The 25,663-nt window shown below is 46.8% G+C and overlaps 1 protein-coding gene across 5 annotated transcripts in view; it reads left to right on the forward strand.

Annotated features, from left to right (window-relative positions):
- Window positions 1-25,663, forward strand: part of LOC147449428 (diacylglycerol O-acyltransferase 1-like) — a 135,173-nt gene that overhangs the window by 86,595 nt on the left and 22,915 nt on the right. The window lies entirely within an intron of this gene.

Genomic DNA, 25,663 nt, shown 5'->3' on the forward strand with positions numbered 1-25,663 from the left:
CTTTTTGTTTGTGTGGTGCTATTGATTTCTCGCTTGGAGTGTCCAAGCATGTAAGAATGAGCACCAGCCGTGGGGTCTAAAACCCTTAAAACCCAAAGCTTGAGGTTTGAGGCTGATTTGCGTAAAATGCATTGATTGCTCACGTGGCAGGTGTACGGATTGCTAACGTGGCAAGTCTGTACGGAATTCCCGCAAAAAGTGATGGTTGTTTCTAGCTTTTGGGGATTTGCTGCTTTTGGGGATTTGCTTTTAGGTATCCCTTGTACTGCTTATAAGTGGCCTTTGGGGCCTCACTCTACAGAGCATCTGGATGCAGAGTCTGAGAGCAGAGGACCCTCGGGAGTTGTACTTTGCCCTGAGCAATAATAAAGAAAAACCGAAAGGAGCGCCAGTCTCTGGGGTTAAAGCATCTGGGTGCGGAACTCTGCCGTGCTCTCTCTCTCTCTCTGTGTGTGTGTGTGTGTGTGTGTGTGTGTGTGTGTGTGTGTGTGCGTGCGCTGACCTTGTTGGGGGCAGTGTGCATTTTTTTTTCCATCTCGGGCGCAGAGCTTGGAGCAGCTCCAGCTCGGGCTGCCTCCTTTACCTTCGGCAGCGATATATGTTGTTCACCTTGCGGGGTTGGTTGCCTAGGAGAGAGCATCCTTATAAAGGGGGCTGCCGATTTTCTCTGTCTGGAAGGTTCGACAGGCTCAGTACAAGACAGTGCTATTTGTTTCAGTGGCTAATGCCTGCAGAGGGGCTGATTTGATGTATACACCCTCATGGGGTTGTGGATATTCTATTGCGGCCTGGTCTCAGCCAAGAGCCAGAGCTTCCCGCATTTTTGAAGGTTCACGTGTTGCTAATTGGACTATTTTCTTATTTTTAATGATTAATCTCCTTTTTTTAGGATATTTTATTATGTGCACTAAGAACTGTTAAAAGATTGTAGCTACAGGAAATGCCATCAAGAACGGACAAACTCTGATGTGTCATTTGATGGGTGACGGTAAACATCGCGAAGGAGTTTCCGTAAGTTCGGTGGAAAGGGCCGGGTTACGAATGCCCCTGATGCGTCACATGATGGGTGACAGGTGCATCAGTAAGGGGGCATCCCGTAGGCTAAGGAGGAAATCCGAACTGAGTAAGAAAGTACGCGTAAGAACGCAAGCACAAGAATAAAGATGGGTTTAATGACGCTTTTTACGAAAAGCAGGAACGGTCGCGGGAGGACAGATGTTTTCCCGCGAGGAGTCTGTGTCTGCATTGCATCTGTGTCGTGTCCTGCACCCGGGGACGCCTGGAATGTGTCCGTGTAGCATTGTTTTCATTGACTAAGTGAGTTTTTAAAGTTTGAACAGGTTCACATTTTATTTTATTAAAGTGGCCAGTCACTTTTAGGTGACCGGGCCTTTATTAATAAAATAAAGCAAGTACTTCAAAAAAAGGCAGCGCTAGAAATGCTACGCAGAGGGGGGGGGGGTTGAATTTGCGATCTTTCTCTCTCCTCTCTCTAGGAGCGCTGGGTCTGCTTTTTGGGCCGCTATTCCCGCCAGGTGCCAGAGTCTATAAAAGGGTAGCAAGCGTTCCAGTTTTCATACGCCGGGAGCAGCAGAAAGTGGTAGCGTTGGGATTTTGGAGTAGAGCCTGGCGACGGAACTTGCAAGTGTTCGCGTGACGACTGAGTACGGAGGTCGATTCTCCGAGCAAGAAGCGACAGGTATAAGGTGTTGATACGCATTGAGAATTGTTGCCTTGTGTGGTTTGTTTTGCAGGAATCTCCCGTCTTACGGGAAGGCCCTTCACGGGAAGTACGGCTTCACGTCTAAGTCCCTTACGGGAAAGTACGGCTTCGTGCCTAAGTCCCCTGCGGGAAGAAATGGCCTTGTGCCCAAGCCCTTCACGGGAAAGCACGACCTTCGGGTCTAAGACTACAAACGGAGGGGTTTCCTCGGGTTCTCGTGCTTGTATAAGAATTCTCCCTGAATAAAAGAATACTCTTAACGGGGGGGGGGGGGACCAGCCCATCTTCTGGTCCCCAATACTGTGTCGATCTTCTCCCTTCTCTCACCTTTGCAAAGTATTTTATTTTTCAGATTTCTAAGTGCTCGTGTACCCTCCCGTTATGTGACAGTGGTATCAGAGCTCGGACTCCTCTCTTTCTCTGCAAAGAAGGACGGTTCCGGGAAGAACGGGAAGAACCATGTCGAGCCAAGGGAGAAGCGTTGAAGAGGAGCTTCAACAAGTGCAAGCTCAGCTTGTGGAGTTGCAACAAATCTTACTGTTGCTTGACGTCCAAAAGCTTTTGGGCGGAATGAAGAAAACGAATGGAACTGATGCAGCCAAGCATCCAGACAACACTGTTGGCGTGAGACCACAGGAGGCAAGAGAAGAAGAACGTTCCGAGGTACACAAAGGATCTTCGGATCGGAATGAACGGCCTACTTCAAGGAAAGGCCAGGAAAAAGCGCTCTCTTTGCTAGACGAGAGCAAGGACATCTCTATCTCATCTGCATCTTATTCTCCTAATTATACTTCTACTTCTCGATCATCTCGTCAGAAGAAGGGAGCAGCTACTACTGCCACTACCCTACACCAACCTAAAGATAAGCCTCGATTCAAGAAGCATGGTCGCAAGTCTCAACATCGCATGAGAGTCTTCAAATCGGGCGACAAGGACATCAAGTTCGAAACCTGCAACGGACGGAGAGACATCTCCAAAGCACTGTCCTTCATCAGACAGTTCGAAGTTGCCTTTACCAATGGGCACTTCACAGAAAGATCCAAATTACGCCATGTGGGGATGCACCTCAAAGAAACGGCAAGTAATTGGTGGTTAGCCAAGATTCTGGAAGGTTCTCAGGCCAAAACTTGGGAGAGCTTCAAATCTGAATTTTATGAACAATTTCTTTCACCTGACTTCGAGCAGGACATACGGAAGGAATGGGACTGGCTTGCCTAGAAGGAACATGAAAGAGTAACGACTTATGTGGACAAGTATTGGTCGGTTCTTCTGAAGGTCACTCCCTTCATGAAGATTGCCGATGAGGAAAAGAAAAGAAAGTCCGAAGCGGGTCTCCAACCGCAGCTTCGAAAGAGTATGAAGGTGTATCCGCATGATACTCTTCAAAGGATGATGGAGTCAGCAATCATTGCTGAGGATTTGCACTCAATTGGGACGCCCAGAAAGATGGAGCATAGCACTTACCGTGCAAGACAAAGAGGGGTCTACGATGACCATGGGGACCAAGGAAGAAAACGTCCTCCATCTAGGGACGATGATCATTCTAAGAAGCCAGAGGGCACTGGCAAGCGAACTAAGTATCTTTCTCCTACTCAACTTCAAACTTTCAGAGAGGAAGGAAGATGCTTCTACTGTGGCGAGAAAGGACATATGAAACCGGATTGCCCGCTAAAGCAGCAACGGCAAGAACAAGCCTCTACGAGGCAAGAGAAAGCAAGGAAGGAACCCGCACCACCAAGTTCGAACTCAATCCCAGATGTTCAAGGAAACACAGAATCTGAGAAAGGAAGCGTCAACTTCTGAAGGGCTGGGGGTTTTTGAACAACCAGCGAGTACTGATTCTTTATGATCCAGGATCCACGGATAACTTCATCTCCCTGGATACTGCGGAATGATTGTGCCTCACACCGGCTCAGCTTGGCACACCGGTTACATCCGGATCGGCATTCGAGGGGTTGACAACCAATGCAACTCCCGTGCAAGGACAACTCAATCTTCGGATTGGCGAGTACAAGGACCGTGAATCATTTTTGATGGCACCCATCGAGGGATGTGATATCATCTTGGGTATGCCATGGCACTTCCACATGACACCTATTCCCGATTATGTGGAAAAGACCCTCACTTTTGATCATGGGGGTAAGAAAATAAAGATTCAAGCTGATGCAGGAGATTGGCAGTTCCCAATTGTAAGCCATATCTCCATTAAGAAAGAAATGAAGAAGTGTGTTTCTGCTTACTTGATTTTTGCACGTGAAAAGGATAAAACTAGTAGGGACTCTCTCTCTAGTCTGGAAATTAAGCGTCTTCAATTTATTGAAAAGTACAAAGATTGTTTCACGGAAACACTCCCTGATGAACTCCCTCCGGTACGTCCGGAAGATCACCGCATAGATCTCATACCGGGTAGCTTGCCTCCCAATCAACCCCCTTATCGGGTAAGTCTTGCTCAGCAAGAGGAAATTTTGAAGCAAGTCAACGAGCTTCTAGAGAAAGGGTTAGTACGGCCAAGTGCTTCACCCTACTGCTCTCCAGTTCTACTGGTGCAGAAGAAAGATGGCACGTTTCGAATGTGCATAGACTACAGGTCTTTAAACAAGATCACGATCAAGAATCGCTTTCCGATTCCTCGGATTGATGATATACTTGATAAGTTGCAGGGTGCAAGTGTCTTTAGTCGCATAGACTTAAAGAGTGGGTATCATCAAATACGGATCGCCCCTGAGGATGTCCATAAGACTGCTTTCCGTACAACCTTTGGACTATATGAATTTTTGGTAATGCCTTTCGGCTTGACCAATGCTCCTGCGACCTTCAATCGCATGATGGACCGCATTTTCAGTCCGTATTGAGCTTTTACGGGAGTATTCTTTGACGACATACTCATCTTCTCTAAGTCAGAAGAGGAACATCGGAAGCACTTGGACTTAGTGTTTCAAGAATTGCGAAAGCATGAGTTGCATGTGAATGCAAAGGAGAGCGAGTTCTTTCTCTCAGAGATACACTATCTCGGCCATATAGTCTCTCACAATCGAGTGAGTATGGATCCTGCCAAGATCCGAGTGGTCGAAGATTGGCCTATTCCCACTACGGTACATGATGTACGTAGCTTTCTGGGATTATGTTCGTATTATCGAAGGTTTGTTCGAGGATTTGCTCATGTAGCAGGACCACTTCATGACTTGACAAAGAAGAAGATTCCTTTCAGATGGGGATCAAGACAATAAGGAGCTTTTGATCGGCTCAAGTACTTGCTAAGCCATGGACCTATTTTGATAGTGCCTGACTTAAGGAAACCATTTGAGGTTCACTGCGATGCTTCAGGCGATTGCATCGGAGCAGTGTTAAACCAAGAAGGCCATGCAGTGGCTTACGAAAGAAGACGGCTTAAGGATGCAGAGTTGCATGCATCAATCTATGAAAAGGAACTCACGGCTGTGATTCACGCCTTATCCAAATGGAAGCACTATCTTCTAGGAGCGGATTTTGTGATCAAGACTGATCACCAGAGTTTGCGGTATTTTCTTACGCAAAGGAAACTATCTGAGAAGCAGATGAGATGGGCAAACTTTTTGTCTATGTTTCACTTCCAGATCCTTCACACGGCTGGGAGTAAGAATGTAGTCGCAGACTTCCAGATCCTTCACACGGCTGGGAGTAAGAATGTAGTCGCAGACGCATTGTCTAGGCGGCCAAGGGTGAACGCTATCACTTCGGTGTATCACCAAGAATTAGAAGCCCTACCGGATTTATATCCGAATGATCCAGATTTCTCCACCATTTGGGGAAAGCTACATCGTGGAGAGAATGAGTTTTCCTATTCCATTAGGGACGGTTATCTCTACCACCATCAAGCCATATGTGTGGTGGAACCATTAAGAAAGAAGACCATGGATGAAGCACATGCTTCGCCTTATGCGGGACATGGGGGTATTCTCCCTACGACCTTAGCAATGGAAAGATATTTCTTTTGGCCTAACCTTAAAGCTGACATTGATAAGTATGTGAGGGAATGTTTGGTTTGCCAAAAAGTGAAGTATGATCGGCATAAGACGCCTGGGTTGCTATACCCTTTGCCTGTGCCTAATGAACCTTGGGAAAGTATTGCCATGGACTTCATCATGGACCTCCCTAGAAGTCAGACTGGAAATGATGCAATCTGGACCATTGTGGACAGGTTTAGCAAGCAAGCACACTTTATACCAGTCAAGAAAACGATCAAAGCAGATCATATGGCTAGGGTATTTCTAGCACAGATCTTTAAGCATCATGGAATGCCTAAGTCTATTGTGAGTGATCGAGATCCTCGCATGACAGGAAATTTTTGGTGTGCCTTGATGGATAATCTTGGTACAAAGCTGAATTTTTCATCTGCCTACCATCCTCAAACGGACGGGCAAAGTGAGATAGCCAATTCCACAGTATTGGATATGTTAAAAGCTTATGTGTCAGACCGGCAATCTGACTGGGAGAAATATTTGCCTCTTGTCGAGTATGCGTATAACAATACCATACACTCATCGACGGGGAAAGCACCTTTTGAGATTCTCTATGGTAAGCCTTTGCTTCCACCCATCCTTTTAACTAAGGATAAGATTTTTGCTGCGGATGAATTTGTCCGGGACTTGGACACAGCCTACGGGCAAGTTAGGAGAGCTATTCTACGCTCTCAAGAAAAGCATAAGAAAGCTGCAGACAAGCACAGAAGGAATCTAGACTTAACAATCGGACAGTTAGTCTTACTCAAGTTTGAAAAGGCAAGACTTAAGAAACAAGCGTCTCATAAGGGGAAAGTGGTAAAACTTTCTACCCGTTATTATGGGCCGTTTAAGATCACTGAGCGAGTGAATGATGTCACTTTCCGATTAGAGCTACCGCCTAATTGGAAGATCCATAATGCTTTCCATGTCAGTTTACTCTGGCCGTATGTGGGACCGCCTCCAAGCCAGCCTAGTGCTGAGGAACCTCCTGAGGTTGAGGAAACAGAAGAAATACTCCAACCGGAGCAGATAGTAAGTCATCAGGAGCGGTCTCTCAAATCTGGAAAGATAAGACGGAAGTATTTGGTGAAGTTTAAGAACTATTCGAATCTAGATGCTCAGTGGATGACGTAGGAGGAATTAGCAGCTTATCCTAAGATACTGAAGGTATATGTCCAAGCACTACAATTTAGGTCAACTGTTTAGAAGCCAGAGGGATGTTGCTAATTGAACTATTTTCTTATTTTTAATGATTAATCTCTTTTTTTAAGGATATTTTATTATGTGCACTAAGAATTGTTAAAAGATTGTAGCTACAGGAACTGCCATCAAGAACGGACAAACTCTGATGTGTCATTTGATGGGTGACGGTAAACATCGCGAAGGAGTTTCCGTAAGTTCGGTGGAAAGGGCCGGGTTACGAATGCCCCTGATGCGTCACATGATGGGTGACGGGTGCATCAGTAAGGGGGCATCCCGTAGGCTAAGGAGGAAATCCGAACTGAGTAAGAAAGTACGCGTAAGAACGCAAGCACAAGAATAACGATGGGTTCAATGACGCTTTTTACGAAAAGCAGGAACGGTCGTGGGAGGACAGATGTTTTCCCGCGAGCAGTCTGTGTCTGCATTGCATCTGTGTCGTGTCCTGCACCCGGGGACGCTTGGAATGTGTCCGTGTAGCATTGTTTTCATTGACTAAGTGAGTTTTTAAATTTTGAATAGGTTCACACTTTATTTTATTAAAGTGGCCGGTCACTTTTAAGTGACCGGGCCTTTATTAATAAAATAAAGCAAGTACTTCAAAAAAATGCAGCGCTAGAAAAGCTACGTAGAGGGGGGGGGGCTGAATTTGCGATCTTTCTCTCTCCTCTCTCTAGGAGCGTTCGCTGTGCTTTTTGGGCCGCTATTCCCGCCAGGTGCCAGAGCCTATAAAAGGGCAGCAAGCATTTTAGTTTTCATACGCCGGGAGCAGCAGAAAGTGGTAGCGTTGGGATTCTGGAGTAGAGCTTGGCGACGGAACTTGCAAGTGTTCGCGTGACGACTTTGTACGGAGGTCGATTCTCCGAGCAAGGAGCGACAGGTATAAGGTGTTGATACGCATTGAGAATTGTTGCTTTGTGTGGTTTGTTTTGCAGGAATCTCCCGTCTTACGGGAAGGCCCTTCACGGGAAGTACGGCTTCACGCCTAAGTCCCTTATGGGAAAGTACGGCTTCGCGCCTAAGTCCCCTACGGGAAGGAACGGCCTTGTGCCCAAGCCCTTCACGGGAAAGCACGACCTTCGGGTCTAAGACTAAAAAAACGAGGGGTTTCCTCGGGTTCTCGTGCTTGTATAAGAATTCTCCCTGAATAAAAGAATACTCTTAACGGGGGGGGGACCAACCCATCTTCTGGTCCCCAATACTGTGTCGATCTTCTCCCTTCTCTCACCTTTGCAAAGTATTTTATTTTTCAGATTTCTAAGTGCTCGTGTACGCTCCCGTTTTGTGACACACGGGTCTCTCGAGTGGGTCTCGAGCCCTCATTTTTGTATGTCAGCAGAAGGGCGGATCTCCGTGCTCTGACCCCTTTCCTTTTTGTATTGTAAGCCGTGTTGGGCTAGATGAGCTGAGGAGGAGATACCCTCGCTCGCGTATCCTGGTTTGTATTGGTTTCTAGTGTGCCGGCCACTATAGATGCGGCCATAGATTCTCTCTCGTGGACTCAACCGAGCCAGAGCATCGAGCTATACTCGCATCGCCAATGGAGGCCATGAGCGCTTCGCCAGTGGAGGCCATGATCATTTCGCCAATATGTAAGCCCCATACGAAGGCAACTTTGTGCTTACAAACAAGCGGATAACACAATTGGAAAGGGATATGAAAGAATGGAAAGCAGAGACGGAGGGATGGTGGAAAGAGAAGGCCAACCTTCTTCAAATGTTTCTCAATGAAGGCGTGCAATGGAAGAAGGAGAAAGAGGACTTGCACGCATAGCTACAAGCATTTAAGGCGGATTCACAAGCACTTAGAGAAGAGGTCACAGCCCTCAAGCGAGAGCTTGCGGATAGAGTAAGTAGTGGACTCAAAGAAGGGGAATTTCAGCCCTCTGTGATAGACGAGATCAAGGTCATCAAGGAGCAGGTACGGATGATCAGAGAGGAGGAGAAACAGAAGGTGGTAAAGACGTCTTCGTGGATGGATGTGATCACGAAGATGCAGAAGAAGGCGGATGAGGCCGAGAAATGGATAGAAGTCGCTAAGAAAGGGAAAGGGAAAGAAACCACATCCGTCCCCACTCCTACAATCATCAACATGACTTTAGAAGAAGAGCAGCGAAGGAAAACTAGAGCCTTGCATATAAGAGTAACCGGTCTAAAAGACCGAGATGATGTGGAAGGGGAAGTCGAAGAACTTTTCCGCATGATGGGTAGTGAGGCTACTCGTACAAAGGCATGGAGGGTAGGAAAGAAGACACAAGACTTCAAAAGGGAGAGCTTTAATTATCTGTTTCCCATCCATGGAGGCAAAGAAGGACTTCTTGAAGAAGCGCCCTACACTAAAGAAAACGGGCATTTTCCTTGGAGATGACCTCACTCTCACACAGCTTGCGCATATGAGAGAGATAATGCCAGAGATTCAAGTGGCAAGGGAGAAGGAAAAGACGGCCTTCTACAGAGATGGCCGGGTGGTGATTGTAGAGCGGCGCTCCACATGACGGTGTGAGACCTATGTGACCACACTCAAAGTTGCCACCTAGAATTGTAATGGATCTATGCGCCTTGATGTGGGTGCTTTTGAGGATAGTTTTGCGAGAAGAGACATCGTCTTCTACTCTGAGACACATCAGGCCCCGGGGCAATCTATGTCTCACATTAGTGGATATAGATGGGAGACAGCTTGTAGACAGGAGACACGATCAGAGCACAGAGGGCGGGGCTCAAGAGGAGTGGCAGTGTTATTCAGGGAGGAGTTGGAGCCGTTGATACATATAGCCCGCAGGGATGAGCAAGCTAGGTACATGTGGGTGAGATTGAGAGCAGAGACAAGCAAATATCTTTACATTGCTATTTGCTACTTTCCCCCGAGTACGCCAGTTTATGCACCACCCAGAGGACAATCCCCCTTCTCTATTCTGGATGATGACATATGAGAGTACTCTAGAGATGGTGACATCATCATTCTAGGGGATTTCAATGCTAGGACTGCCCATCATCAGACAATATTTTATGATACTTCAGAGGAGATGCTGAGAGAGTTGGATGTTGCAGAGACATGCCTATCCAGACCATCATAGGATGGAGAACACACTGAGTATGGACGACACTTGACATGGGGACTGCACATGGATTGGCCATGTTGAATGGCCTACAGAGATTTCCCGCTGCGGGGGGTTTTACATGCTTTCCACACAGACATGGAGCCAGCACAATGGATTATGTCATGGCACAACCGAGCCTCATCTCTAGTATCCAGGACCTCCTCACGGTTGGTGAAACCGGCCTGTTCAATCCAAAAAGGGCGGTAGACTTTACTTTAAACCTTGATTTAGCTTTCACCCATTATTAGTCGTCTATTTTACCTGTACTTTCAAGACACAACAAAGGGGAGAGGGATACAGGCTGCTAGATTGCACCTGTATGAGTAGACGGACACCAGATTGGCCCCTAACTTAGGCGCCCCTTTCGGTATTTCTTTATTGTTCAAAAGAGGGAATAAACGCTGTGGTTCCCTACAAGCTGCCCCGCACAAACTCGGCTGAATTTCCACTGTTCCAGCCTGATTTCGGCAGCATAACTGTACTAGAACCCTTCACGGTCAGTATTCCCACGCATTGACCGACTTTCCCGACGCATACGGGCACTTTACAAAACCTGGCGAGAATCTGCAGCACGCTGAATTCTCTGTTTTCAGCCCTGAAAATACGCCAGATCACCTGTACAGCGGTCCCCTTGCGTCCCCGAACCTCCTGGGGGTATTAGGGTCCGTTTAGGGCCAAAACCCTAAACCTGCAAAAATACACAGCAGGCTGTAATTCACTGTTTCGGGCTCCGTTTCGCGTGCCGGTCGCATCCCTAGCAAGTCCTCGAGCTCCCGCACCTGTAGGGCTACTTGCCCTTTGAATCGGACGAGATTTCTGGCGTGAAACCTCTCCGAATTCACCTGTACCTGCGGGGGGATTAGCCGCTAGCTAATCCAGTACCTGTGCAAGAGGCTCTTGCCTCGGCAATCGCGCATGAACCCACACAACTGTACATTGGTCAAATGAAGAGCCCACTAGAGGGGCATAACATACTGCCAAAGGGGAGAGAGAGGGCAGTGCGTAGCGTGCAGGGCATCACTCCTGGCACCGCACTGTGCATAAGAGGGAAAGCAAGCACTCCATAGCTCTTAACCTGTGACAGAGACTTGCAAAATGAGCCTCCCAACTATAAATCACGTTTTTGCCTTCTCTATAAGTAGTAAACTGGCCTCAAAGTGCCAAGTGTCACTCATTTGTGCATTTTCCCGCTTTAGACCCTCGGGTCTAAAAATATCTCACCTGCAGCCTCTGTTGACTTGGCCACAGAGTAACAAAATGATCCCCATGTCAAACTGCACGTAATGACGCGAAGACATTTTCAGGTCCCAAAATAGCAGTTCCCTAAATTTTAGGAGATGCTGCCATTGTATCTTTCTAGGTCATCCGACCCTCTTTGTACACTGCGGCCACATCCAGAACTGAAATGTAGCCTCTGTAGCAAAGGATTCCACTTTGGCTAGTCAATGACCCCACTTGGCTAACCATAGTCCTTGTCCAACCTTAGTGCTCTCTTGCCCTCAGGCCCGGACTCCCTCTGGACAGTTCCACACTAGCTATGCAATGCAGGGCAGTTAGATTTCCCGAGGGGTGTTTCCAAAAAGTGAAAGTAAATAGATAATAAGAAAGAAATCAACAAAAAGGATAGATAGTAGTCACACACTGGTGACATACCCCCCTCTTGAAATCTCAAACGTCCTCGTTTGCATCTATGTCGTACAAGCTCCTAGTCAACATTGATGTATTCAACACCTGTCGACACATGTACGACACATACATGCTCATTGTCAACCCTGGTGTATTCAACACCTCGTCGACTCATGTATTGCCTGCGTGTGAACCCTGTCCCAATGACATAGTGGTAGCTTCACACTCTGCCATTGCTTTGAGTCACTAACTTTCCAATGACAAAATGGTAGCTGCACATTTTGCCACTGTCTTATAGTACACGTTGGATCCCGTAACACTTTCGAGCATACCCAAACCGACAGTTTAAGAATGCAGTTACACATGTACTCTTCAATAGAAGCAATCACTGTATCCTTGACAAACTGACAAGAAATTCTCACTTCTATAGCACTAATCAAACTTTTGGACATTCCATAAGAGCAATTGCCAAACTGACAATCTGTACAGCTCTAACATTCATGTAACAGGTATTTGATTTGAGCTCACTTTAAATACCATGTACATCATTTGTTTCAGAAGCCATTGTCACACTGACAATCCATGTAGCTTTGAAACTCAAGGGGTCAAGGTAGGTTGCAAATCGAAGGCTTCCAGGTAAAGTGATAACACAGTTGGTGACTCTGCAAGTTCACCTTCTTCCATCCACTTAGCATCCATTGGTGGATAGTTTCTGAACTTTACCAAGTAACGCCTAGTAACCTTGCCTTTCACTTTCCTTTCTTTGTGTGCCAAAATCTGTTCAGGGACCAAGATCTCGTCAAGTTCCTCGACTTCCGGCTGATCTTCAGCTGGCATATCTTCTGGCACATCACCCACATAGGGTCTGAGAAGACTCACATGAAACGCATTGTGAATCTTCCAGCTGTCAGGCAATTTCAGCCTATATGCAACATCACTGATTATGTCGCACACTTGAAAAGGCCCATAGTAACGCATGCTGAGCTTTGGAAACAGTCTTTCCTTGCCCTTCATCTTCTTTAACCTTGCCTTTTCAAAGCGTAAAAGCACCCAATCACCAAGTGAATATACCACTTCACGACGGTGACGATCAGCTGCTTTCTTTTGCTTTGCCTGAGTCCTTTCTAAGGCCACTTTGACCTTCTTGTACATTTCATCCATGTCTTGAACATACTTATCTGCTTCAAATATCTTGTCCTTTGTATGCAGTATGGGAGGAACTTTCTTGCCACCTTCAACTATCTCAAAAGGTGCCTTGCCAGTTGATGAATGCACTGTATTATTGTATGCATACTCCACCAATGGCAAATACTGCTCCCACTTTCCTTTATGTTCTGACACATAGCACTTCAGCAGATCTAGGACAGTAGAATTTGCCTCTTCTGACTGCCCATCTGTTTGAGGATGAAATGACGAAGAGAATTTGAGCGTGGTACCCATATTCTCAAACAAGCCTTTCCAGAACAAACTAGTCATGCGTGGATCACGGTCGCTAATAATCGACTGTGGCATGCCATGATACTTGAAAATATTGCTCATAAACAAGCGTGCCATCTGATCTGGCTTTATCTTCTTCCTGACAGGAATAAAATGAGCCTGTTTGCTGAATCTGCAAATAATGGTCCAAATACCATCATTTCCTGTCTGCGTTCTCGGAAGATCAAAGATAAAATCCATAGCAATACTTTCCCATGGTTTATCTGGAATAGGTAGTGGTTGCAATAACCCTGGTGCCTTTTGCCTGTCAAACTTGACCTTTTGGCATATTAGGCATTCTCGCACAAAGGCATCCACATCCCTTCTCAATGTAGGCCAATAGAAGAATGTCTCTACCGCTTTAACTGTAGCATCGATACCACGATGCCCTGCATACGGTGGGACATGACTCTCTTCCATAACTTTGCGTCGCAATGGCTTTGTGACACACAATCTGCCATGCATCATCATGAACCCGTCTTTGAGAAGATAGTGTTCATGACGTTGTCCATCCATTAGCTGCTCGAAGACCCTTGCAAAATCTTCATCATTTGCATACTGTTCTCTCATATCATCAAGTTCATGATGATAAGGAATCGACACAGCTGAAATTTGTGGCTTCCTTGACAAGGCATCAGCCACAACGTTCTTCTTGCCTTCCACATGCACAATCTGAAAATGGAACATGGACAAGATATTTGCCCATCGCATATGCTTCTCAGATAACTTTGTCTGTGTCAAGAAGTATCGCAAGGTCTGATGATCCGTTTGGACAACGAAATCTCCACCTAGCAGGTAGTGTTTCCAACTTAAGAGCGCATGAATCACAGCCAGTAATTCTTTCTCATAGACCTGCATGGTCATCTCTGGCCCTTGCAAAATTCTGCTCTCATAGGCTACTACCCTGCCATCTTGCATTAGCACAGCACCAATGCTACTACCGCAGGCATCACACTGGACCACAAATGACTTCCTAAGATCTGGCAACACAATGACTGGATCTGAAGTCATCTTTTCCTTTAAGAGATTAAAAGCTGAAATCTCTTTTTGTGTCCATCTAAAGGTGACTGCCTTCTTTTGAAGAGCATGTAAAGGTGAAGCAATCTCAGCGAAATTTCGGATAAACCTTCTGTAATAGGAGCATAGTCCCAAAAAGCTTCGGACATCATGCACCGTCTTCAAATTTGGCCATGACTTGATCGCTTCGACTTTTGCAGGATCCATTCTGACACCATCCTTTGAGACAATGTGTCCCAGAAAGTGAATCTCTTCCAGAAAAAACTCACTTTTCTTTGCATTGATGAGCAACCTATGACTGCGTAGCTCTTTGAACACAATGGCCAAGTGATGCCTATGCTCCTCTTCATTCTTTGAGTAGACTATCATGTCATCAAAGAACGTACCAACAAACTGCTGGTGTGGACGGAAAATTCTGTCCATCATCCTATTGAACGTAGCAGGAGCATTTGTGAGACCAAAGGGCATCACTAAAAATTCGTAAAGGCCAAACGTCGTTCTAAAAGCAGTCTTGTGCACATCCTCTGATCTAATGCGGATCTGATGATACCCACTCTTTAGATCTATCCTGCTAAACATAGCTGCTCCTTCTAATTTGTCCATAATATCATCAATTCTAGGTATAGGGAACCTATTCTTGATGGTATTCTTGTTCAGTGCACGGTAGTCGATGCACATACGCCATGAGCCATCCTTTTTCTACACCAACAACACTGGAGAACAGAATGGAGATGAACTGGGCTGAATCAGCCCCTTTTCTAACAACTCCTGTACTTGGCCCATTATCTCTTTCTGCTGAGCCGCACTAACCCTGTACGGAGGCTTATTTGGTGGGCTACAGCCTGGCACCAAATCTATCGCATGGTCCTCGGGTCTCTCTGGCGGTAATTGAGACGGTAATGAATCGGAAAAACAGTCACTATACTGTTGTAAAAACATTGACCTTTCTTTATCTAGCACAGATAAATTTGATTCATCACAATCTGACACTTCACGTGCAAAAACCAAGTACGCAGAAAGATGCTTTTTCATTACAGAAGTAATAGCAGAAGCTGATATAGTAGGAATAGACTCCCCTTTAAGCTTTACATCCAGAATGTGAGTCTTTCCCCTGCTCTGTACAGTGATCTTTTTGTTGTAGGCATCCATGATTCCCTGTACACGAAACAACCAAGGAATACCTAACAACACATCACATCCGTCCAGTGGCATGATGTAAAATTCTTCAGCATCTACATAGGACTGGATATGTAGACGCAACTTTCCAATGATGGGTGTCACAACCTCTGTATGGCCAGGACATGCCAAACCTGCCTCTGCTGTATACCCCATCTCTTCAGGTCTGATTCCCAACTTTGAAGCCAATTCTGGGGAAATGAAGTTGGCTTTGGCACCTGGATCAAAGAAGATAAGCACTGTTTGATCCCTAACCTTTCCCCATGCTCTGCAAAGCTCACTTGCATCTGAATTTGGCTTGTCGCCCACCATATCTGGCACTAGACCAGCCATGGGCTTCTTTCCTTTCCTGTCCTCCTTGTCTTCAGAATCAGCTGGCCTTTTCTTTGTAGGACAGTTGTAAGCAATGTGGCCAGGCTGCTCACATATAAAGCATTTGTTCTCTGTCCTCAGGACCTTCTTTTGCTCTTCTGACTTGCGAGGAAAACGTCTTTTCCATTTCTTTGCTGGTCCTTTTTCTGATTCAGCCGTAGCTTTGTCTTTCCCTGAGTTGGCCGACTCCTGAGTCCCTTTAGGAGCCTCATTGGGAACGTGCTTCTTGGCTGAATTTTTCTTGCCTGATCCTGCCTTGACGCCAGTGTTAAATTCACAATCTTCTCCCTTGAGCAAACCATTGCCAGTGTTTGCTACCTCGATGAGCTGCGTCAAAGTAGTGACTTTTGTCTTCGTGCAGTATTTTCTCAATCCTTTGGGTAGGCCACAACAGTATTTTTCAATCTGTTCTGTCAATGGCACAAACCTATAGGAAGTTACTGGAAGTAGAGCTTTCCAAAACTTCCGATTGTAATCATCCAGATTTCTGCAAGTGGCAGCATTAAGCTGGTGCCATTCTGTCATGACATCTGCTTCAAAATCATCAGATAACCATGCTGCTGCAAAAATCTGCTTGAAGTAAATCCATGTGGACGGAGCTTGCCCTTGAAGCAATAAAGTTGTCCACCATTGTCCCGCATTCCCTGTCAAGAAAGTGGCTGCCTTGCGGACCTTTGAAGCCTCTGTAAAGTTTCCCCCTGCATAGGCCTTGTCAAACTGCTGGAGGAATGAGAGAGCCTTCTTCCTGTCATCAAACCCTGTAAAGGTCGTGAATGACACTCCTTTGCCACCTTCTTTGTACGGAGTTGGCCTCTCCAGCGGCGTTAAATTGTCATATGGAAGTGACTGAAACATGGGAACACTATTAGGGTTCATCTGTGTTCCTTGGCCGCTATTAACTTGACCTGGAAATGCCATATTTGGCTGCTGATTTGTAATTCCAGCCATACCAAAATTTGCTTGTGGCATCCCAAATTGTCCCTGAGTGCTTTGAAACCCTGGTTGCATACCCATGACACTGTACATGGGGTTAGGCATCATCGTTTGAGCACCCGCAAACACTGTTCCTGGCGTATAAAACTGATTTCCAGGTGCATGACCAGCCATGCTCTGAAATACCGATCCACCTCCAAAATAGCCAGGGTGTACTGAAGGTGGTGGGAAGACCTGATGCATAGCCTGTAAGTTGCTTCCCTGCCCATTAGAACCAGCTATAGGCTGCTGAAAGGTGGCGGGCTGAATTGGTACAGCTTGAAAAACTGGCATCTCAGCCACCTGTTCTTGCACCTTAGGCACAGGTTGTGGAGACTGCATGTTCTCCGTCAAGTGTACAGGTGTTTCCATTGACTGTGCGGTATGAATCACCTGTGCTCGAGCCTTAACAGGCTTTTGAATATGATCCATTGACCCAACTTGCTGAGACGGAACAGGAGGTTGCAGAAAGGCTAAAAACCTCGGATTCTGCATTACTTGTGTGAACATAGCCACAGCAGTAGCCAACTGGGTCCTGAATATATCATCATCAGTCTGTGGTGGTCTTGACGACTCACCCACTTCATGTGTCTGTTGACCCTGTGAAGAGGAAACCTCTTCAGTCACATCATCTGGTCTGTCAGCCATAATTGCAATTCCCTGTGTCTGGTCTATGATCCCTTGTGTCTTCAAGCCCAAAACTGACCAAGGCTCACTTCTATGGGAAAAAGTGATTTAATCCCGTCGATGGAACCATGAAACCGGCCTGTTCAATCCAAAAAGGGCGGTAGACTTTACTTTAAACCTTGATTTAGCTTTCACCCATTATTAGTCGTCTATTTTACCTGTACTTTCAAGACACAACAAAGGGGAGAGGGATACAGGCTGCTAGATTGCACCTGTATGAGTAGACGGACACCAGATTGGCCCCTAACTTAGGCGCCCCTTTCGGTATTTCTTTATTGTTCAAAAGAGGGAATAAACGCTGTGGTTCCCTACAAGCTGCCCCGCACAAACTCGGCTGAATTTCCACTGTTCCAGCCTGATTTCGGCAGCATAACTGTACTAGAACCCTTCACGGTCAGTATTCCCACGCATTGACCGACTTTCCCGACGCATACGGGCACTTTACAAAACCTGGCGAGAATCTGCAGCACGCTGAATTCTCTGTTTTCAGCCCTGAAAATACGCCAGATCACCTGTACAGCGGTCCCCTTGCGTCCCCGAACCTCCTGGGGGTATTAGGGTCCGTTTAGGGCCAAAACCCTAAACCTGCAAAAATACACAGCAGGCTGTAATTCACTGTTTCGGGCTCCGTTTCGCGTGCCGGTCGCATCCCTAGCAAGTCCTCGAGCTCCCGCACCTGTAGGGCTACTTGCCCTTTGAATCGGACGAGATTTCTGGCGTGAAACCTCTCCGAATTCACCTGTACCTGCGGGGGGATTAGCCGCTAGCTAATCCAGTACCTGTGCAAGAGGCTCTTGCCTCGGCAATCGCGCATGAACCCACACAACTGTACATTGGTCAAATGAAGAGCCCACTAGAGGGGCATAACATACTGCCAAAGGGGAGAGAGAGGGCAGTGCGTAGCGTGCAGGGCATCACTCCTGGCACCGCACTGTGCATAAGAGGGAAAGCAAGCACTCCATAGCTCTTAACCTGTGACAGAGACTTGCAAAATGAGCCTCCCAACTATAAATCACGTTTTTGCCTTCTCTATAAGTAGTAAACTGGCCTCAAAGTGCCAAGTGTCACTCATTTGTGCATTTTCCCGCTTTAGACCCTCGGGTCTAAAAATATCTCACCTGCAGCCTCTGTTGACTTGGCCACAGAGTAACAAAATGATCCCCATGTCAAACTGCACGTAATGACGCGAAGACATTTTCAGGTCCCAAAATAGCAGTTCCCTAAATTTTAGGAGATGCTGCCATTGTATCTTTCTAGGTCATCCGACCCTCTTTGTACACTGCGGCCACATCCAGAACTGAAATGTAGCCTCTGTAGCAAAGGATTCCACTTTGGCTAGTCAATGACCCCACTTGGCTAACCATAGTCCTTGTCCAACCTTAGTGCTCTCTTGCCCTCAGGCCCGGACTCCCTCTGGACAGTTCCACACTAGCTATGCAATGCAGGGCAGTTAGATTTCCCGAGGGGTGTTTCCAAAAAGTGAAAGTAAATAGATAATAAGAAAGAAATCAACAAAAAGGATAGATAGTAGTCACACACTGGTGACAGTTGGACCCAGACCTGTTGGTGTGGTAGTGGATCATGCTCTTGTGTCGCTGACCATTTCTTTTCAGTTTAATGTAGCACACAGGCTATGGGTATCAACACCTACTCGCTACACCTTCACGCGGGAGACGGACTCTGTATACATAGATGGGATCTACGAATGCCTGTGAACAGAGGAGCCAGGGCGACCTTTGGAGGAGCTTACTACTATACTGACACAGACACTACACAATGCAGCAGCAGAGGCATACCCACATACCCAGCCTGAGTAGAGACACTGTTCGGGGAGCATGTCCCAGAACAGTTGGTATGATGAGGAATGCCGGGACACTAGAGCTAGACTTCAGAGGGAGGTGCTTTTGGGGGACATCACTCACAGGCACTCACAGATTGACTTCCGACGCCTAGTGCGGCGGAAGAAGAGGGCATTTTTGGCTCGCCTAGGGCAGGATCTATACCAGCTATTCTTGAGTCAAGACTCACGTGAGGAATGGAGGCTCTTTCATGAGCACTCCCCCCCCCCCCCCCCCCCCCCCCCCCCCTGCCATCACTTCTACAGAGGCCTCGAGCCAGTATGCATCATCTCTGTACACAGTTCTTGAGCAGCCCCCCCTTCTCGACCCCCCCGATCCATGCCCACACACATGTGCTTTTTTCACCGTTGAGATGGTGAGGAAGGTCATTGACAGGATGAGGACTGGGAGAGCATATGATCATGATGGCTTAGTGGCTGAGCATTTCACGCATGCCAGAGATTTACTAGCAAAGCTTCTAGTAGTTATGTTTAACCATGCCATGTGTGAGGGCTTGCTTGATACTTGGAGCCTATCTACTATTGTACCTATCTTCAAGTCGGGAGACTTTATGGAGCCTGGGAACTATCGCACTATCATGATTGGACACACATTGGCACGGTTGTACGCATCTATTCTGGAGCAGCAGCTGAGTAGATGGGCAGAGAGGAAGGGGATACGCACAGGCGGGTAGGCAGGTTTCAGGAGGGGTTTTTCTACTCTTGACCATATCTTGACACTCAGAGCCATCATTGAGGGCAGATCGCGTGGGAGACGGATCTATTGTAGCTTTGTGGATTTCCGCAAAGCATTTGACACAGTGCCCAGAGCTAGATTGATGCGTAGATTACGGCAGATGGGAGTACCCACAAAGCCCATTTGGGGGGTCATGGAATTATACAGGTCAGTAGTGGGGCATGTATGCACCCCAGAGGGTCTATCCACACCGGTTTACTCCACTATTGGGGTGAAGCACGGCTGCCCGCTCTCTCCTACTCTATTTGGTATGTATGTAGATGAGGTTTTTGACTACATTGAGAGAGATGGTGATAGAGGTGCACAACTGGCAGGGACATGGATTCCACTATTGTTATATGCTGATGATATTGTGTTGATCTCCGACTCTCCGGAGGGGATGCAACGTCACTTGGATGCTTTGCATAGGTTTGCCCAGGAAAGTGGTTTGTCCGTCAACCTTGGTAAAACCAAGGTCATGGTATTTAATACCACCCCACAATGGATCAGGAGGTCAGCGCCCGCCTTCACATACGGCCAGGAGAAGGTGGAGTATACAGATGCTTACACTTACCTCGGAGTGGTTTTTAGTGGGCCAGCATTTTCATTGAGGAGGGTAGCAGAGACTAGATTGACCAGAGCCCATGCAGCATTGAGTAGATTGGAAAGGATGTGTTCACAGGTTCAGTTTCAGGAGCCTCGGACGAAGCTCTGGCTCTTTGACACTTTGGTGGCTTCTGCATTGCTTTATGGAGCTGAGATCTGGGGACCTTCACTGGATCACCACGGGAGGATAGGCCGCAGTGATGGATGGGCGGACATGGAGAAGCCTCTGGTCTCTATGATCTCGCGGCTCATTAGAGCCAAGGCTTCAATACCACGTGCTATTGTACGAGCAGAGCTAGCTGCCCCCCCACTGGTGGTTGAGACACTCACCAGATCTGTCTCCTTCATACACCGCATGTGGGAACTTCCTAGAGACAGATATGCACACCCTTGCACTTGAGTCCTCTCGACAGCTAGCCATGCAGGGAGATACATCATGCTGGTATGGGGAGATGACATCATGGTTTCAGGCGCATGGGTTTAGCATAGACAGATTGCCTCCCTTCCAGTACTCACTTGATGCGCCCTCTCTGACTCTTACACAGTCCGAGATCACCAGGCTCATTTGCTGGGACTTGACTCAGCCAAACACCAAGAGGACATGGAGACAGCCAGCACAGGAGCTGGGCACGAATACGGCTTTCTATAGAGAGCATCTCCTCCAGCTTACGGAGGATGGTTTTGTGACGAGGCCCAGATACATGGAGACCCACTTGTCTCATGGGATACGATGTGCTATTGGCCAGATACGCACATCTTCACACCAGCTGCGGATCGAGATTGGGAGATATAGCGGAGTACCAGCAGAGGCCAGGACATGCCCCTTGTGTGACATCGAGCCTGAGACAAAGTTGCACTACACATGCCACTGCCCCGTCTACTACGAGATACGAGGCCGCTTCCATTGCTTGTTCAGAGAGGGCTTTGGACCATTCTCTAGAGTCATGCGGTACGAGGATTAGAGATGCCTAGGTTTGTTCTTGCTCGAGTTGCGCAGACACAGAGAGAGCGTGATGAGAGGAGAGGCTAGCCAGTCTTAGAGACAGATCACAGACTTCTTTAGAGCTGCCCCACTGGACACCCGGAGGAGTTACTACCACAGCAGAGCTCGTCGCTTTACACTAGAGGCATATTGATTGATCGAGCGACTAAGCTGGGGAGATCCAGACGCCCATGACTGTGGAGGACTACACAGCATCGACGGAGGCTGCATCAGAGGATTCGGGTCACTTTGGCTTGACATGCACGACGCCCAATCAGAGTACTGACCATGGAGGAGATTGATGAGGTCCGCCAGCGACCGATGCTGGATCTCATGTGATCTAGCTATCCCAGCTAGTTGTTTAGTTGCTTAGTCCACACCTAGCAGTTTAGGATTCCATAGTATTTTATTTTGTCATTTTGTCATTTTGTTACTCTGACTTTGTATCACCCCCCCCCCCGCCCAACCCCCACCCACCCAGCTATATGGATACACATCAATTGCAGAACATCTTCACACCAGCTTGAGATTGAGACGGGTAGATTCAGAGGGATACCAACAGCTAGTAGGATAGACAGAGATGCATTATATATGTTAGTGCACAATGTATTACGAGATACGGGGTCACTTGCATTGTCTCGTAATACACAGAGAGTTGAGGCGAGCAGAGAGACAGACTTAGCAGCAAGCTACGGACTATTTCAGGCCAGCCATTACCACTAGACAACTAGGACAAATAGGTTCTGCAGCAGCTTTCGAATCCCACCTCCACTAGAGGCACACTGATTGACTATGGGATGGACCTAGGGAGATCCAGGCGTCCATGATTACAGAGGAGGGTATCCCAGCATAGATGGAGATTACAAAGGAGGATTCAGACTATTTTGGCACGACAGGCACGATATTGAGTCAGGTTTTTGACCGTGGAGGACATCGAGGAGATCCGACACCGACCAATTTTGGATTTACTTTGAGCGGGAGGATTATCCACTTCTTAATAGCTTAAGTTTCTTGCATTCCTCATTACTTTGTACTTTTGTATTGACTAGAGAGTCTCTAGTCTTCCCCCCACTTTCACTTTCACCACAATGTTTAGGATGTTAGTCTTTCTTTCAACGCACAAACTTTGTATTAGATTCACTAGTTCAACACACAAACTTTGTATTAGATTCACTAGTTTGTAACTTGTTGGTTTCATAGGTCATTTTGGCCTTTTGTAGACGTTAATATATCATCTCAATATATCATCTCATTTCATTTCATTTCATCTTATATCATCTTATATATATATATATATATATATACCTTTCTATCACCCAAATGTGGTAGATTGGTTATGCCATTTCCCTCTTGAATAACAAGTCTTGAGTTCAACTCTCGTCAGATAGATCTTTGAGGTCTCTTGAATTAGTTTCCCACGACGCTAAAAATTCTCTTCTTCTCTTCTCTTCTTCTTCTTCTTCTTCTCCTCTCTCTCTCTCTCTCTCACACACACACACACACACACACACACAGCTCGATCAACGTAACCGCGAAACGTTCAAGGCCGAAACGTTTCACCCTGAGACGAGGTGTTTCACCACGAAACGTTTGAGTCCAAAATTTGAGCACAGTGAAACATGTGCGTTTAGTGACTTTGAAACTAAAACTATGACTTTGAAACTAAAACTACAGTAACTTCTTGTTAGTGAAACGGCTTGTGTTTCACTTACTGAGCGAAACGTTTCAAGGCCTGAAATGTTTCACCTGTCCCGACCTGTCGAAACGCGTTTCATGGTGACACTGAGCTCGATTGATGCGCAGACTGCGGGAGATGGGGGTGCCCATAGTGTTGATTTGGGGGATTATGGCTCTATACAGATCAATGATGGAACGTGTATGCACCTTGGAGGGGATATTTGATCTAGTTCACTCCATTGGGGTGAAACAGGGTTGCCCATTGTCTCCTACTCTATTTGGTATGTATGTTGATGAGGGGTCTGATTACATTGACAGAGAGGGTGATACAAGTGCCCAGTTGGCAGGGACGTGGATCCCATTGTTGTTATATGATGATGATATTGTGTGGATCTCTGACTCACCAGAGGGTATGCAGCGACAGTTGGATGCATTACACAGTTTTGCAGAGGATAGTGGATTGTCTGTAAACCTTGGTAAAACCAAGGTTATGGTGTTTAACACCACACCACAGTGGATCAGGAGATGAGCACCGACTTTCACATATGGTTAGGAGATTGTAGAGTATACATATGCATACACTTACCTTGGGGCTTTCTTCACTGGGCCGAGGTTTTCTTTGGGGAGAGCAGCAGAGACTAGACTGACTAGAGCTTATGCGGCCTTGGGAGGCTTGGAGAGGCTGTGTTCACATGTTCAGTTCCAGGAACCTTGGACAAAGTTATGGCTCTTTGATACTTTAGTAGCGTTAGCTATGTTGTATGGGGTGCAGATATGGGGACCTTCTATAGGCCAGGATGGTTGGAGACGTATGGAGAGGCCCTTGGTATCTATGATCTGTGGACTGATTAGAGCCAAGGCCTCCGTACCCCACGCTATCATTGAAGCAGAGCTAGTTGCCCCTCCTATGGAGATTGAGGCGCTTACCAGATCAGTCTCCTTTGTGTACAGCTTGTGGGATACTACTAGAGACAGATATGGTAGACTGGCCCTTGAGTCTTTTAGACAGTTAGCTCTTCAGGGGACACTTCATGTTGGTATGCACAGATGACATCATGGTTTTAGATGCATGGCTTCACCATGGACAGGTTGCCCCCTTTCCAGTACTCTCTTCAGACACCCTCGATGTCTCTTACACGGGTGGAGATAACTAGACTCATTCGTCAGCACCTGATCCACCTGATCCACCTGATCCAACTAGATACCAGGAAGACATGGATAGAGCCGCCACAGGAGTTGGGCACGAAGATGGCTTTCTATAGAGAGCATCTTCTCCACCTCACAGGAGATGGGTTTGTGATTCGACCCCAGCTACATGGATACACATATGTCTCATGGTTTGCGGTGTGCCATTGGTCAGATACGCACATCCTCACATCAGCTGGAGATTGAGACTGGTAGATTCAGAGGGATACCAGCAACAACAAGATATGTCGCTTATGCCAGCTAGAGCCAGATCTACATTACATATGTCATTGCACAATGTACTATGAGATTCGGGGCTGTTTCCATTGCTTATTCAGAGAGGGTTTTGGTCCTTTCTCTAGGTCATGAGTTATGAGGATCAGAGATGTCTTGGGCTATATCTACTTGAGTTACGAAGATATAGAGACACTTTACTGGGGAGAGCTAGAGAGAGACAATCCGAGAGACATGGATACACACGTCTCATGGTTTGCGGTGTGCCATTGGCCAGATACGCACATCCTCACATCAGCTGGAGATTGAGACTGGTAGATTCAGAGGGATACCAGCAGACAACAAGATATGTCGCTTATGCTAGCTAGAGCCAGATTTAGAGCTACATTACATATGCCATTGCACAATGTACTATGAGATTCGGGGCCGTTTCCATTGCTTATTCAGAGAGGGTTTCGGTCCTTTTCTCTAGGGTCATGAGTTATGAGGATCAGAGATATCTTGGGCTATATCTACTTGAGTTGCACAGATATAGAGACACTTTACTGGGGAGAGCTAGAGAGAGACAATCCGAGAGACATGGATACACACGTCTCATGGTTTGCGGTGTGCCATTGGTCAGATACGCACATCCTCACATCAGCTGGAGATTGAGACTGGTAGATTCAGAGGGATACCAGCAGACAACAAGATATGTCGCTTATGCCAGCTAGAGCCAGATTCAGAGCTACATTACTTATGTCATTGCACAAGTACTATGAAATTCGGGGCCGTTTCCATCGCTTATTCAGAGTGGGTTTTGGTCCTTTCTCTAGGGTCATGAGTTATGAGGATCAGAGATGTCTTGGGCTATATCTACTTGAGTTACATAGATATAGAGACACTTAACTGGGGAGAGCTAGAGAGAGATGGTCCCAGAGACAGATTACAGATTTTTTTTCACTAGATATGGAACAGCCAGAGGAGCAGCCATCACTATAGAGCTCGGCCCACACTCATTCGACCACTACCGGCACTCTCATCGACCGAGGAGCTATGGAGATCCAGACAGCCACGATTGAGGAGAGGGACTACAGAGCA

Source organism: Adiantum capillus-veneris, chromosome 10 (genome assembly GCF_014529385.1).
Source record: "Adiantum capillus-veneris isolate H3 chromosome 10, ASM1452938v2, whole genome shotgun sequence".
NCBI lineage: Eukaryota > Viridiplantae > Streptophyta > Polypodiopsida > Polypodiales > Pteridaceae > Adiantum > Adiantum capillus-veneris.